The sequence below is a fragment of the Balaenoptera ricei genome, chromosome 3, assembly GCF_028023285.1.
Source record: "Balaenoptera ricei isolate mBalRic1 chromosome 3, mBalRic1.hap2, whole genome shotgun sequence".
NCBI lineage: Eukaryota > Metazoa > Chordata > Mammalia > Artiodactyla > Balaenopteridae > Balaenoptera > Balaenoptera ricei.
In genome coordinates, this window is record NC_082641.1 from 26983767 (window position 1) to 26999815 (window position 16049).

Sequence of the window (16049 nt, forward strand, 5' to 3'; positions counted from 1 at the left end):
GGTACACTGCTGAGCCGCTCTCCGATCTTTCCTGCCAGATGTGAACGGTGGCCCCGACAATTACTGACGGTGCTGAGCAGGGGTAGGTGGAGGGCTGGAGGGATCACAGGGGCTCACACGTAGGGAGAGGCGAGAGGCTGAGGCTGAGAACCGACAGCGCCCTCTGCTTCCCCTTGTGTAACACTTGTAATCCTGTTCCTGATCTTCACGCTCACAAATTCTCTAAAGATGGGGGCAATGCCTGTTTTGTTCACCTTTGTACTGCCTGAGCACAGCGCTGCCCCTGCGGTTCTCCGTAAATGCTTTCAGAAATGAATGCGTGAATGAATTGGAACTATTTAACAGTAGTGGAATGAAGTCCGCGCGGGAGGCGATGCTCAAGGAGCTTGAAATCTGGGTCCTTCCATTGGAGAGGGAGGATGTGTGCTTGTGAGTACCTCCCTGACACGGTGATTTTCCAGACCCCTCAGGCTTGAGTGGCTTGTGTTTGAGTCAGCGCTGACCAGACAGCCTGGATGGGGCATGAAGCTGAACTAACCTGGATGGAGGCCAACATAGTTGGCTTCCGAGGCTGCAAGTCTGTTTCTAGTTTGGACAATTTGTCCAGTAAACATTCAGCAGGCTCTGTTTCACCTCACTGAGGATAAAAGGGAAGCTTTGGATCAGAACCCTAGAGCCAGACTTCAGATCAGCAGCGACGTTTCTAAAATCACCAAGCAAATGTTTTCCAATTACCCATTGTAATTCGGCATTTCGATATCAGAAAAGGACAGCTGATCAGACATTAAAAAGTGCACAGCCTCCGAGTTTACAAATAGGGCAAAAAAAATCAATATCAACTTAATTTTGACTAATAGAGTGAGGTTTCCAGCCAGGCTAGGAGGCTGGCTTTTAGTTTTAAGTTGTTCCTCCTGATATTTTAAAATCCTGTTGTGTTCTGATTCACTGAAAAATGGAAGAAGTCAATCAATTTTTAATGCAAAATGCAGAGTTTGGATGTGCCTGAGTGGCTTTCGGAGTGTGGCAGGGCTCCAGCGAGGCCGAAGTCCACAGTCACAGGACACAGGCTATGGTAAGGAGTTTTGGAGTCACTTAGCTCATCAATAACGTCTTGATTCTTGTTGATGAAAACTTTCGGACTAAATGCTAATGCCATTCAAGGAACCGGATCTGGATTTTGTTGTTGTTGTTTTTCCTTGAGCTCAGTGAAGTTTATTATGGGTCCCCCAGTGAAGTCCCTTATGGGTCCCCCAGTGAAGTCCTTATAACCTATCTGCCCTCTTCGGTCATTTCACCAAGACTTACGTGCTCTGGCAGGCTGACGCTCACTCTTTCGAAAGATGAAAGGCATGTCACTGAAAATACTCATCAGGCTCAAGGAAAAGCATTGTGAGTTTTGTATAATCACAAACAAAGGAAAGTAGGTCCCATTTGGAGGCTGTTCTGTCTGTGGAAGAAAAAGAAAAGAGGATGAAGAAGAAGTGTCAGATGATTTAGTTTTATCGCAGCTTCTTGAGCCCAAGCAGTGGTGTCAGAGGCCTGGGAACTGACCTCACGCTCGCACTCTTGTGTCTCCCCCAGGCTAGAAGAAAGCCTGTGCAAGCCAGGCTCCGTGAGACGTGTGGGCCACAAGGAACCAATGGAGTCAATGGATGTATCCCTCATGTGTGCTTCAGCGAGTCTCATGTGCAGCTGGCATTTGGGAGGGGAGACAGTGTTTGGGGGGCTTGTCTGGGGTTGGGCAATTCATCCTGAGTGGCTGTAGTCTAGGTAACCCAGGGGCACTCCCTGTTCCTAGTTCACTGGCTGTGGTTGGCTGTCAGTGGGGTTAGAAATTGTAAACAGGGCTAGGATACTCGGAAGGCCCAGAACAGGTGCTAACTCACCTGGTCTTTAGGGCTCTGGGATTCCTTGGACCAGGTCAGATTCCTTGAGAGAGGCGTTCATAGCAATGACCATCCCAGAATTGTCTGATACAAACGAAATCTAGTGGCTTGGAGAGCTCTACACACTTGCATTCAGAGGGAAGCTTTATGTGTAAAGTAACAAACCAAGGCAGTTTCTCTGCTGTACCTGCAGCTTTCTTAGATTTTCAGTGTTAGAAAAAAAAAAAAAAAGCAACTATGCTGTGAATCGCCTCAGCTCTGGGTCTTGTCTTCTGTCTTTTCACTTTCTTTTGCCTATCATTTTCAGTTTTTAAGTGTACCTCACTGTTTTGCAGGAGTTGTGGTCTTGAAAATTTTGCATGGCTTCTTTTGTGTGTGTGTAAAGAAGAGTGTGTGGTTAAATCATTAGAGAAGCTTGCTGTTAAAGGAGACATTGCAACGATGCAATTTGTAAAAGGAGGAATTCTTTGATTGTACAAATAAGCACGATTTAATGGAACTGCTTGGGAATGAGCTTTGAGTCTAATGTATTTGTTGTTCATAAATTGGGACCTTCTGTGACAGTAGATGAAGTTCTGCCACTCTGTATTTGACAGAAGAGGAAGTAGAGAGTGATATAGGGCTTGTCTGTGACTATTTTATTATTCATGTAACTATTCAGAACTCTTGGCGGGGGCATTCCTAGTCTCTGTGTAGACGCTGCAGTGTATTTTGGTGTTTATCTTGTGTATAGCTATCTTGTCCTCCCTAAGTTTATCAGCAGCATCTTTAGTAACATTGAGTCAGGGCAGACTTGGCATAGGGCACTGAGTTTATTACAGTCTATTCCATCCCAGGTCAATGGGAGTGTTTTGGCAGTTCCCAGGACCACCAAAGTCGGTGTGGATTTGCACCGTGCAGAGAGGCAGAGGATGTGGCGGTAAGACAGAGTCTGGCAGGTCTGCTGTTGGATTGGCCAGCATCCATGGACAGGAAATCTAAGTCAAGAAGGAGACAAGTGCAGGTGGTGGAGCCAGGTCCAAACTGAAAACGAGTCGATCATTTCCTCACCGGCAAGAGCAAGGGCTGTGGTAGACCAGAAAGATCGGAGTGTTTCATAAGGCCAAGGTCAACTGCCCGCCTAGTCAAAGGACAGTTGAAGCAAGGGTGGCTGTGGGCATAGTGGAAAGACCCAGCCCTTCCACTCACTTCCACCTGAACTTGGCCTCCCTGGGCCTCAGTTTCTTCAACCTCTTTAACACATGGTTAGATTAGATGAGTAACTTTCAAACTTAACTATTTTTTTTAGGTACTGGGACCCTTCCTTAAAGTAAGATTTTGATAAGAAAACCCAACATGCATCAGAAAAAGGTGGGTGTACTCCAGTTGGCATTGAAGGGGGCAGGACTGGGCACCCGAGCCCCAACTACTTGGCCCCTGTCTTATATATCATGGTGATTCCTTCACCTCCCAAGGACGGCATTAAAGGATATTGGATAAAAATTTTAAATCCTTTCTAGCTCACAGGTTAGCTAACAAGACTTTGAAATCAGTGCTGCCTTTTTTCTAAAGCTGCTCATGAGTTAGTTCCTAGACACTTTTGCCTGGCGGGCAGCCCCTCCTGATTTTAGAGGGATTCCCCTCTGCACAGGGCCAGGCCTCTCTGCCAATCATCGGCCAACCAGAAGTTTCTGCAGGCTGGCTGAGTAACCAGAGCCAGGAGGCCCTCGACCAGAGCTGGATTACACTGTGGACACACACGTTGTCCTCTGTCCGCTTGAAGAGATCCCGTGGAGCGTTAGACAGTCCTCAGTACCCCAGCCCTCTCAGCCTCATGGGAGGTGGGGTATTTGGAGGAAGCAGGTGGGTCTTGAGACTCACAGTCTGTGGGATTAGGAAGTGAAAGTGCTCGAGAAGCAACACCAGCAATAATGCCAGCATTCACCCCACACTCAAAAGTCTCTCGTGCAGGGAATATGTAGAAAGTAGGAAAAAACATCTTGGAATCTTACCTTCCTGCAGAGACCAGAAACTGGTTCCAAAACCAAGTCAAACTGGGGTTAGTAGCCCCTTTCCTTTACTCAAAAAGGCTGTCTTAGACATTTTTAATCATGAGAAAATGGGAGCTCGTTTCATTCAAACGATACAGTTGTAAATTCAGGGTCTTATGATATATTTGATATAGTCAAGGGAAAAACCCTGAACTTCAGCATTAATACCTGGATTGTTGTCCCAGCTCTGCTCCTGGCTGGGGGACTTTGGGCAAATCACTCGGGCTTTCTGTGCCTGGGTTTATGTCTGGTAAACTGAGAGAACACCCAGCCATGGCAAGGATACAGTGAGATACTAGATGTGAAAGTTGAGAGTGGTTGCCCTGCTCTGTAAACCTACTGGAAAGGCCAGTATGCAGCGGGTGAAAGCAGATATGAATGCATGGAAGGGTGGTGTGGTCCCATCCACAGAGCGTGGGGTCACCTGGGCTGAGACTCCTGCTCTCCACAGCTGGTCACTGCTCTTTGGTTACATCACCAGCACCAGCTTTACGGCCAGGGCAGAAGCCAGTCCCACCCCCCACCCCCACCCCCCCCGTCCACCCACAGCTGAGCCTAGCGTGGGCTGAGTTTGGGCTCTGTGCACCTGGAGCCTGGCGCCCGCTCACCTGGTCTCATTACTTGGCGTTCTGCCTGCCTGGGGGTAGGTGAGTAGTTTGGGATTTCAGCAGCACCCTACACAGGGAATAAAAACCTGGCAGGTCAGAGCAGGAGGAAATTTAAAGGAGAAGAAGGAGAGGAAAGGGGTGAGTCAGAGAGCTCAGAAGAGAAGGGAACTGCTCCCTTTGCCAGAAGGTTGGTTATTATATGAAGAATACATGTTCACTGTAGGAAAAAATATAAAGTAAAAGAAGATAAAAGTACTTGTTAGTCTCATCACCTGGAATTAAAATGGTTAATATTTTAGCTATTGTACTTTCTGGCTTTTTATACACACACACACACACACACACACACACACACACACACACACACACGTGTATATAAATAGACCTTTAAATGAAAAGAGGATCATACTCAGTTGTGTGCTGGTAAATGTTTTATAAGTGCCTGAGGGAGAGGCCATCATGATTTGTAGCATTTACCGATTTCCATGGTGTAAATGCGCCCACCATAGCTGATTTCCAACTACCAACGTGATGTCAACCAGCTTGCAAAATTCCTGATAATTTACCAATCAGCTTCTGGGGACCATCAAGGGCACACCACTGACCAAATTTTGTTTTCTAATTAGCCTCGCCTCCCTCACAATATAGTGCAAAAGTCTTACGCCTAAACTTTTGAAAGTTGTCTGTATCAAATTACCTACTTTTTGAATCAAAATCGTTTTCCTTTCGGAACTTAGAGCCAGATCACAGCCTATGCCACTAATTGTAAATGTCGCCCTCTGCTTAGAATTTGCCTGTTTCTCGTGTTCTGGAGACCCTTACGTGAGTGGGGAGTGGACCCGAACTTTATTAGGTGGCAGGAATAGAAATGTAGTTGGAAAAAAAAAAATGACAGAGTAATGTGATCAAGCAAATGGTGATCTGGAACTGATTCTACAATCCATTATGCCAGGATGGATTTGACTTAATAGAGGCGATTTTGTCCTTTGCTCTCCTTCCCCCGGGCCCAGCCAGCCCAGCTCTAGAGCTGTCATTCATTTTTTCTTTTTTTTTTCGGATGGAAATTGGCCCCCCTCCTGTCTGGTGGATGAGAATGGGGCTGCAACTGTTTGGCCCATGTCAAACCCGCTAATCAGATCCATGTTTTCCTTGTTGAATGGGAGCTCTGGGAAGTTGCAAGGGGCAGAGGGAGTGGAGGGCTGCACTCACAAAGCAGCAGTGGTGTGTGTATGTGTGTGTGTGTGTGTGTGTGTGTGTGTGTAGTCATCTCCCACTTGGCTCCAGGTATCATCACACTGGCCTTCCTGGCCTGGTGGACCATTACATCTATGGTAAGAGTCGGCGAGGTGGAAAAAGTAGTTGGTGCCAAAGGTCTCCCACACTGGAGTTTTAACTGCCTTCAAAGAGGCTGAGCTTTGTGGCTCTCCCAGGCCCGGTGAGTTCAGACAGGGAGTTTCCAACTAAGACTGCCTAGGTGCGGGGCTCGGGGTGTTGTAAGTGGGTGCGGTGGGGGGGGTCCACTGTTGCAGCTCTAAGAAGGGAAGATTTGGCCTTCGCCTCTACCTCTGTCGTGTGAATAGAGAATGGCAAGGAGTCTAGTCTGGCCCTGACAAGAGGGCAACATTCAGTTGCCCGGAGCGTAAGAGGCAAAGGACAGAACCAGCGTGAATAAGGGGCCTCTCTGCTGGGTAAGCCCCAGGTCTCTCCAATCCCCTGGGTCATCTCTGACTCCTCTTCTCTAGCCCTTTCCCCACCAACCTCCTTCCAAGTGGTCACCTAGACTGGTCAACTCTGCCTCTGAAATAGCCCAAGAATCTACTCCCACGTGGTCCCCACTGCCTCGGTCCAAGTGATCATATATCACACCTGAGCCAAGAGGAGTCTTCTAAGGGGACTTCCTGATGTCTAGTCTCACTGAGCCTATAGAAATCCCATCCATATCTCTCCACACACACACACACACACACACACACACACACACACACAAACTGTTTTTAAAATCAGCAAAGTAATATGTGTTCATAAGTATTTAGAAAATGCAGATGTTTAAAGGTGAAAAACCACTCATGGACTTACTTCCCTGAGATGAAAACAGTTATTTTTGAGAATATCCCTCAAAGAGATTGTTGAGGAATGAAAACAGTCAAAACTACTTGGTAACCTTCTTCCTCATTTTCCCATTTTGATACTTTTCTACAATGAAATCACAAATTTGGTCCTATCATTTCCTTGCTTAAATAATTACATAAATAAAAACCCCAAACAACCAAAATCCATTGCCTATGTGTGGAAGGTCAAATTCCTCGGGACAGGAGGGAAGGCCAAACATAACTAGCCCCAATCCACACACTAACCTCCCACCCCCACCCACCAGGTCCCACAACTTCCACGCCACCATTTTTTTGCCTGAATATAAAGCCTATGTGTTTACTCTGAGAATTCCATATGAGTTGGCTTGTGTAAGTGACTCCCACCTCCCCCAATTCCCACTTTGTGAATTCTTTCATTCTGTAAGATTTATCTTAAGTTATTTATGTGTCTGTCCCTAGGAAAATTGGGAATCTCTTGAGGGCAGAAACAGAACTTAGTTTGTATTTTTGGCAACTTGTGGTCATGCCTGGCACAGGGTAGCAGGCACTCAGTAAATATTTATGGAATGAATTGGCCTCGTTTTGGTATGTCTGTTTTTATCCTCTTGCCAGTTTTGTGTGTTGGTTTTTATTAATCCATGTTATATTTTCTTTTCTTCCTTTACTGTGTCTCGGTCTTACCATACTGAAATAAGAGCCCCTGGCTTGGAGCCATCCACTACTTTAGTTGTGTCATTGCTGGTGGATTGAAGATGTCATTAGTTTCTAGTTGCTTTACTGTACCATTTAGAATACCTGAGACGCAAACTCACTTTTTCGGAGTCAACAGCCCAGAGTCAGCCCTCTTCTGAAGAAGTCATGTATAGGTTTATAGAAATGTTTGAAACAGGAGAAGGCAGCATGGGTAGAGTTTCCAGAGTGGGAGCCCCAAGCCAGGGGGCTAGCTCAACACTCACTGGAGGGGAAGGGGGTAGGAAAAGTCAAGGGCATGAAAGTAGAGTGTGGTGTAGTTGGTCCAGAGCTCTGCCCATGAGCTGTAGAATTCTGCACCTTAAAGATGCGTGAGGAACTCCGGCCTATGCAGCTGCCTGGGCTCCAGAGAAAAATGCATAAGTTAGTTCAAACATCATGTGTTGCTTCTTGTGGGTCTGAAGATGCTTAAATATGGAGGTTTTTCCCGAGGTAGCAGTAAATTTACTTTCAACACTTCATCAACAAACATTAAACTAGTGCTCTTTTTATTCAGACTCATAGAAAAGGGAAAGCTAGTCAATTCTGCTCCTACTATGGGTAATATCCATAGAGAAATAAGGAAGAGCAAATTTCTGCCCTCTGGGTAGAAATAGGGACAGGTAGATCCATGTTTATTGCTGCAAATCTCAGAAGTTTAAATGTCTGCCTTTGACATTCCTTTTTAATAGAAGCTCCAAGCACATGTACAAGTAATAGAGATCCTATCCAAACCAGCTTCAACAGAAAGGATATTTAGTGGTTCTCCAGTGTCCACAATGTCATCGAGGTCCCAACTTCATTTTCCCTCTCACTCTGCCATCCTCAGCATTAAGCTTCATCTCAGGCTGGTATCAGGATGGCAGCAGCAATTCTAGCCATCCAACTCAGCCCTGATGACATCCAGAGGAAGAAGAGGGACCATCACTTCTTGGCACTTTATTTTAGGAGTGAGGAAAAGTTTTCCAGAAGACCCCTGAAAGGCTTCACCTTGACTCGTTGACCAGTGTTGGGTCACCTGACCTTTCCTGAAACCATTGCTGGCAAGGGAAGGGTGTTACAATTGATCAGTCAGGCCCATCTCTACAGCTGCGGCACCTGCTGTGTAGAAGAGATTGGATGAATCCCTAAACAAAAACCAGAATTCTGTTAGGGAGTAAAAAAGAGAGAACAGATCCTGGGTAGACAGTCAGATGTGTCCTCTACAACCCAAAATAAGCCATAGAATTGGTTGCCAATTCTATACTCTAGTGACTTTCAAACAGTTTTTTTAGCTAGTTTGTTGAAATAAAACCATACCCAGAAAAATAAACAAACTGATAAAAAGTTTGTGGTTGTAAATCTACAGAAGATTGTGGTCCTAAGATCATCAAACTTTAATATTCCTTGTCTTCTTTCATCCTTATGACACAGTTGTACTATATAGAACAACAGGTCAGCTGGCCAGAGAGGACCAGTATTTACAGAGTCCAGACAAGCAGGGGCTTTCAAGGATGGCATCTGGGGCGCGAGTAGCAGGTTTGGGCACATGAGACCAGAGGGTGAGGTGACAGGGAGCTGGGAAGAGAAGTTCCTCTGAGTAGCATGAGGAATTATGATCCTGGAGCTGACTCATTCACTCTCTGCCTACCTCGTGTGGGTGACCCTGGCCCATGGGTGACGTTTGCATCCAGGAGGAAGTGAAAGGCCTGTTGAGGCAGGGACAGAGATGCTGGGTAGGATTGCTTCACAAAAGGCAGAGAAGGCATGCAGGTCAAAGGCTCTAAGAGCTTCATTTGGGATGGGGTAGGTATAGAGTTGCCATGTAAAATATAGGACATCTAGTTAAACCTGAATATCAGATAAACGATGAATACAATTTTAGTATAAGTATGTCCCAAATATTGCATGGTGCATACATATATTAAGGTATACTACATATTTGGACATACTTATATTAGAACATTACTCATTTTTTAATGTGAAATTCATATTTAACTAGGCACTTATATTCTTTTTTTTAAATTGAAGTATAGTTGATTTACAATGTTGTGTTAGTTTTCGGTGTACAGCAAAGTGATTCAGACATATATATATATAGCTATATAATATATATATATATATTTTTTTTTTTTTCAGACTCTTTTCCATTATAGGTTATTACAAGAAATTGAATATAGTTCTCTGTGCTATACAGTAGGCCCTTATTGTTTATCTCTTTTATACATAGTAGTGTGTATCCGTTAATCCCAAACTCCTAATTCCCTCCCTCGTTTCCCCTTTGGTAACCATAAGTTTATTTTCTATGTCTGTGAGTCTGTTTCTGTTTTGTAAATAAGTTCATTTCTATCATTTTTTTAGATTCCACATATAAGTGATATCATGTGATATTTGTTTTTGTCTGACTTACTTCACTTAATATGGTAATCTCTAGGTCCATCCATGTTGCTGCAGGTGGCATTATTTCATTCTTTTTTTATGGCTGAGTAATATTCCATTGTATGTATACACCACATTTTCTTTATCCATTCATCTGTCAGTGGACACTTAGGATGCTTCCATGTGTTGGCTATTGTAAATAGTGCTGCTATAAACACTTGGGTGCATGTATCTTTTTGAGCTAGAGTTTTCATCTTTTCCAGATATATGCCCAGGAATGGGATTGTCGGATCACATGGTAACTATACTTTTAGTATTTTAAGGAGCCTCCATACTGTTTTCCATAGTGGCTGTACCAATTTACATTCCCACCAACAGTGTAGGAGGGTTCCCTTTTCTCCACACTTTCTCCAGCATTTATTATTTGTAGACTTTTTAGTGATGGCCATTCTGACTGGTGTGAGGTGATACCTCCTTGTAGTTTTGATTTTCATTTCTCTAGTAGCTAATGATATTGAGCATCCTTTCATGGGGCACTATATATTCTTATTTGCTAAATCTAACAGCCCTACATGAATGAGAAATGAGGGGGCTCCCATTTCTGGGAGGGGCTCCCTAATGTTTTGAAACATTAGGATATTAGAGTTGGCTTTCCTCCCATGGTCTCCATTCTGAGTCATGGAGTTGTGGCACCTCTTGTTCTACCCAATGAATAGTTTCAAAGTCCTGTTACATCAGAATTACCTGAAACGCTTGCTAAAAATGCAGTTATCTGAAAACCACCATGGCCTCCAGTGATTCTGAGACTTGGCCCAGCTTCGGAAGACTGCTTCAGATTTTAAGTTCCTAAGGGTGAGGATGTTGCTTTGTTTACTGCACTCAATGAATATTTGTTAAAAGAACGAGTGAATGAATGAATGATTCCTCTCTGAGGAATCCTCATTGGCTTAATCTGTGTTTATCTCGTAGAACCCAGGAACCCCAGGAGCACAGGGTCTTTCTTTCCATTTCTTTTCTGGTCATGAGACTCGTGGGAAAGGACTTGGGTGGAAGGTGAAATGGAGAGAGTCTTGGAGAGCAGTGGACATGAAGGGGGTAACAAGACAGAGCAGGAGAGAGCAGAGCCAGCGACTGGGGCCCGCCAGGCAGGGGGCAAGAACATCTGCATGGGGAGGTGGGCCAAGTTTTTAATCACCTCCACAGGCGAAGAGACTTGCGATTTCAAGTTGAGAACAGGTCTTCAGTTATTTTCACAGGATTCCTTTCGAGTCTGACTTGGCACGTGCCCAGCTTTGCAGGGGGAATGGCCAGGACGCTTAAAGCGTGTTGGAAGCGCTTCAGAGGAAGTTGGTGGGTGGCAGGTAATGGCCGATTTGCTAATCTTGGTAATTCCCCACCCCAGCAGGGTACCGGGGAGCATGTCTTTCCCATAGCACCCATCTCTGCAGGCTTAGAAAAAACTAGATTACTGTCCTAAAACTTTAAACCCATAATGGACTCAACCATCTACATGTCTCCCAAATAGTTGTGCCCCAGTGCCTACATTTTCTCCAATGCAGAGAACTAGAAAGGATTTTTTTGGTTCCAATTTCCAGCCTGGCGAGAGGCTCTGCCTGATGGATGAGAATGTGCTTCCAATCCCAAGTGAGAGTTTGCTGGGTGACGTCATGGACACCTAGCTTTCTGCCTGCCGACTGAATCGCAGGTCCCCTCTCAATCTGTTGCCCCATCTGTGTAGCGGGGATGCTGCCGCAGGGCCGCAGGGCTCTGGGAAATGCTAGAACCGTCTGGAATCTCAGCAGCATACGGCTCCTCGGCAGGGCTCTGGGTTAAGAGCGGTGAGAAGAGAATCGACTCCCCTGGCTTTTTCTTCGTGACTTTAGTTCTGTCTCTCCTGCCCTTGCCTCACTCAAGGTCTCCTATGTACCAGTCTGGGCAGATCAAAGCCGTGCTGAGGAGGGGCTGCTGTGTGACCACTTTGTGGCCTCCTGTAGTTTGGTTAAATCTGGAAGGTATTCTTGGTACTTGGGGGCAATAGTGAGACCCCCGCCTCACAACCCTGACCTTAGAAATAAAGACAAGTTTTCTATGTTGAGAATTAAACTAGTAAATACATCATGCACGGTTGAATAGCCAGCCTCAGGAATATCCAAGTTAAGAAATTGTCCATCAAAACATATAAAATCAAAGGAATCTTGGGGAGGATAGACTAAAATACGATTGTGCTCAAAATTCAAAAGATAGAAATCATACCATACTGATGTTATATGGTATGTGGTTAGGAGAAAGGGGTGTAAATCGAAGGGGGGTAGTTAGTGCAGAGAACAGGGAAAAAACCTCCAGGAGCCAGATGTGGGTGATACCTTTTCAAATGTTGTCAGGTGGAGGGGAATCTTGGCTATGTGGACAGTTTCCTTTGCAAAGCCCAGGCTGGAGTAGGAGGGAGTGCCTTAGCTGGGAAGCCCTCCTATGCTCACCTGGTTCTCCTTGTTCTGCAGTTTGCCTTCCTCTGCATCCTGCCTGCAGGGAAAACAGGCATTGATCAGGTTCATGCAAACATCCTGCCCACTTAATAATTGTATTTTCCAACTGAAAGTTAACGAATGAGCTTTCCTGCTGGTAACTGTATATCTCTATCTTTCAATGTGCTGACAGAATTCATGTTTCCGAGCCTGGGAGCCTGAAGAAATGGATGGTGGGAAGTTGACCAAGGTCAGGCTCACCTTGTGGCATCTCTCTGGCCTACCAGTGACCTTCCCCAGCCACATCTTTTAACTATGCACATGCCCCTGGACATTAGCACAGACACAGTAACAGCAGGATCTTAGACAGTGGGTCCAACCTCTTCATTTCCCCAGGCTTCTCCCCAAGGTTCATGCCCAGAGTAGAATCGATGATCTGATGATTTCTGGCCTATTTCCTTTCTGTTTCTACAAACTTTGATCTTATTTTCTCTCTACTTCATTTCTCTCCTGTTATGGAATTAAGTCCTATGGACCCTGCTCGGGCCCTAGGCTGGCTGAGGCTCTTTGCCGCGGCTGGGGGAGGGTTCTTTTCCTCTTCTGGTTCAAGCAGCCGAATAACGAAACTGAAGCTGAGATGCACACAGCATAAGCGTTATTCAGTGGCCAAAGGATGGAGAAGGGGGAACTAAGTTCACAGATCGACTTCTCGCCCATGTGGTAAGAGGGATTTAATTTTAAAGAGTAAAGACAAAAGGAGAAGGAGTGAGGCTAATGATGGGGAGGCGTATGCATTAGTCTAGCAGGGAAGGGGTAGGGCTTTTTTGAAGGAGTGGGGTGCCACCCGCTTACTATCCTTTTTATTGGTCCTTAATGTCCAGTCAAGGCCTCTGGTAGGTGTGTCATTTAATATGCTAATGTAGTAAAATCAACATATAATGAGACTCAAGGTCTGTTGGAGGTCAGATCGGTCGCCATCTTGGTCCCAGCTGGTTCCATCTGGTTTTTTTTATTTGTTTGTTGGTAGCTTCCTTTCTTATCTCCGGACTCTTTAACCTAAAGATTTATGTTAACTCCTGCTAAAGGTGGGGGTTGGAGGGTTGTGAGCAAAGACCTGGAGCAGCTCTGGCAACACTCCCGCTGCTGTCGAACCCAAGTTCCTGTGCCCAACGCACAGTGAGGTCCAAAACACTGAAACATTGGAGTTTGGAGCAGGAAATGTTTATCGTAGGGCCAAGCAAGCAGAACGGGGCGACTCATGCTCCAAAGAATTTTTAAAGGCTGCAGGGTGTGTGACCTTCCTCTGATTGGTCGGTGGTGAGGTAACTGGGTGGTGCTGCAGGAATCATTCATCAGCCTTCCGGTTCCAGCCAGCCTGGGGTCCTCGTGCTTGTGCTCAGCCTGAAGCTCCCATCCTCCACCCGGGTGGGACCCTAGTTCCTGTAGAAAAACTCAGAGATTTGTATCATATTGTTATGTATATCCCTTCAGGAGGAGCCAGGAGTCCTGTGCCTCTATTGTTCTAATCATTAACTGTTTGAATCTGCCCTCTGGAACTCAGGAACGGTCTAGGAGCCTGAAGCCTTTTTCCTACAAACAAGAAATGGGGGACACCAAAAGGCTTTTGTACCCTGAAGGGCCCCAAAGGGTCGTGCTCGGTTTCACTACCCTTTTAAAGGCCAAGATGGCACACAAGTAGCCTTGGGGGCCATTGAGAACACGGGGACTCATGTATCACACGCCGTCACAATCTTTCCCTAATTCTTTTTTTTTTTTAATTATTTTTATTTTTATTTTTAAAAATTTATTTATTTTTGCCTGCGTTGGGTCTTTGCTGCTGCATGCGGTCTTTCTCTAGTTGCGGCAAACGGGGGCTACTCTTCGTTGCGGTGTGTGGGCTTCTCATTGCGGTGGCTTCTCTTGTTGTGCAGCACAGGCTCTAGGCGCACGGGCTTCAGTAGTTGTGGCTCGCGGGCTGTAGAGCGCAGGCTCAGTAGTTGTGGCATGTGGGCTCAGTAGTTGTGGCGCACGGGCTTAGTTGCTCTGCGGCATGTGGGATCTTCCCGGACCGGGGCTCGAACCCGTGTTCCCTGCATTGGCAGGCAGTTTCTTAACCACTGCGCCACCAGGGAAGTCTCTCTTTCCCTAATTCTGATGTCCCGCCTGGAAGAGGTCAAATGAGGATTCCTTTCCTGTCACTCCATGGATGTTGACTTGCCTTCTCATGACCATTGTCTGAGCCTTTCCCACAGCGAGGCCTGGGAAAAGGGGCCGCTTCTCAGAGAGGCACAGGGGATGAACCTTTGTGCTCCGTGATCTTTTGGTTTCCTTTGAGGATACTCTCCCCGCACCAGGCGCTGCAGCCCTGACGGCTGCAAGCAGTCTGGGAGGGGAGGGAGTGGAGGCCGGTCTCTGCACAGCTTAGGCCTTTGCCAAATTGGAAAGTCTGCAGGTCCTCAATGGAAACACCGGATTTCCTCTCATTCCCACACCCCCCTCAGGCAAGTTCCTTCCCCCTTCCTGAAACCTTGGTTCTTTCTGCCACTCCACAGAGTTTTTATTCAGTAGGATATATTTCTTCTTGTCTTCTGGAAAGGCTGAACTGTGGTTATAAGCACATGAATGTAAACCACCCAGGGCCCCCCCCACCCTTTTGTCTTGGCAAATACTCAAAATCTGACAAAGCAATTTGGCCCATCTTTTCTGCAGTTTAAAACTTCCATGTGTGGTGTACATGCTTCTTAATGAGACTAGTGACTCCATCCCTGACGTGCTAACGCAGCTCCAATGTCCAGCAAACTGCTCAAACTGAAAGGAAACTTCGTAGAACTGCCTCATTTGGCAGATAAGGAAACTGAGCCTCAAAGATGCTAAATATCCTGCCTGGGGACCTACAGCTAGCTAACGGCAGAGTGTATCATTGGCTGTTAGAAATACTTGAGTCACTGTTAATTAACAATGAGGTCAGATCCTATGCAGTTGGATGCTAAGAATTTAAATATAGTGAGAAGATTATTTACCCAAAAGTCTATAAACACCAGAAGCATCTAAACAGTGCAATTGTTCTGAAAGAAACAATTGTAAAATAACTACCCATTAAAAAAGAATAACTCCAGTGTAGTTGAAGAACTTATATGCATGCTGTATGTTGATGGCATGATCTACAGGCCTGCAGATGACAGGTGGTGGCATCATGGCTGCCCAATTCATACAAAGTGGACCGGATGGTCACATTAAAATGAGCAACCACAGTGACCTCAGGAAAGTCTTGCTGCCCACATAGAAGTCTCAGTCAGTTACCCATTTGGTAGACAGCAACTGTTTCAAAGTGTTGAATTGCCATTTCACAAATATGTACATTACCTCATAAATGCCCTCTTTCCCCAATCATCGTGTTCTTTCAGAATCTAGATGCCTAAATTCCAGATATATAATTAATCCAGAACTGCCCAATGCCTGACATTCTGAGTAAACAATCTTAAACTGCAAACGTACAAACTTGTTTCAGTATTTGAAGCCACAACAGATATATTTTAGAAGTACATAGGAAGCGGAAATAATTTATAATATTCATTTTGGTTTTCTGGTCCCCAACTGTTTTCTTGCACTCATCTTGAGAGAAAAGATGATGTTTCATGAATTTCTGCAATTTCTACTCATTCCCATTTTTTAAAAATTTGAACAAATAGTCCATGTATTAGGACACAGAATATCTTCAAGCACTAGATTCTCAAACTAGCTGCCAGGTCATTCTTTTTCATTTCATTCATCTTTTTTTTCTTTTTTCCTACTCTTCAAGGGTCATTGGACCCAGAAACTAAAGGATCTGGGTCCTGTCTTGATGTGCATTTCTCTCATTTGTCTAATTGAAGGCTGGACGTAGTAA

The 16049-nt window shown here is 45.4% G+C and overlaps 1 protein-coding gene across 3 annotated transcripts in view; it reads left to right on the forward strand.

Annotated features, from left to right (window-relative positions):
- Positions 1-16049, forward strand: part of PDZD2 (PDZ domain containing 2) — a 373404-nt gene that overhangs the window by 111206 nt on the left and 246149 nt on the right. The window contains exon 1 of one of the 3 annotated variants that reach the window (XM_059916169.1): positions 3175-3236. The exons of the other annotated variants lie outside the window; for them this stretch is intronic. The gene's annotated coding sequence lies outside the window, so the exon portion shown is untranslated. Of the gene's footprint in view, positions 1-3174; positions 3237-16049 lie in introns of those variants that run through there. 3 annotated transcript variants of the gene reach the window in all.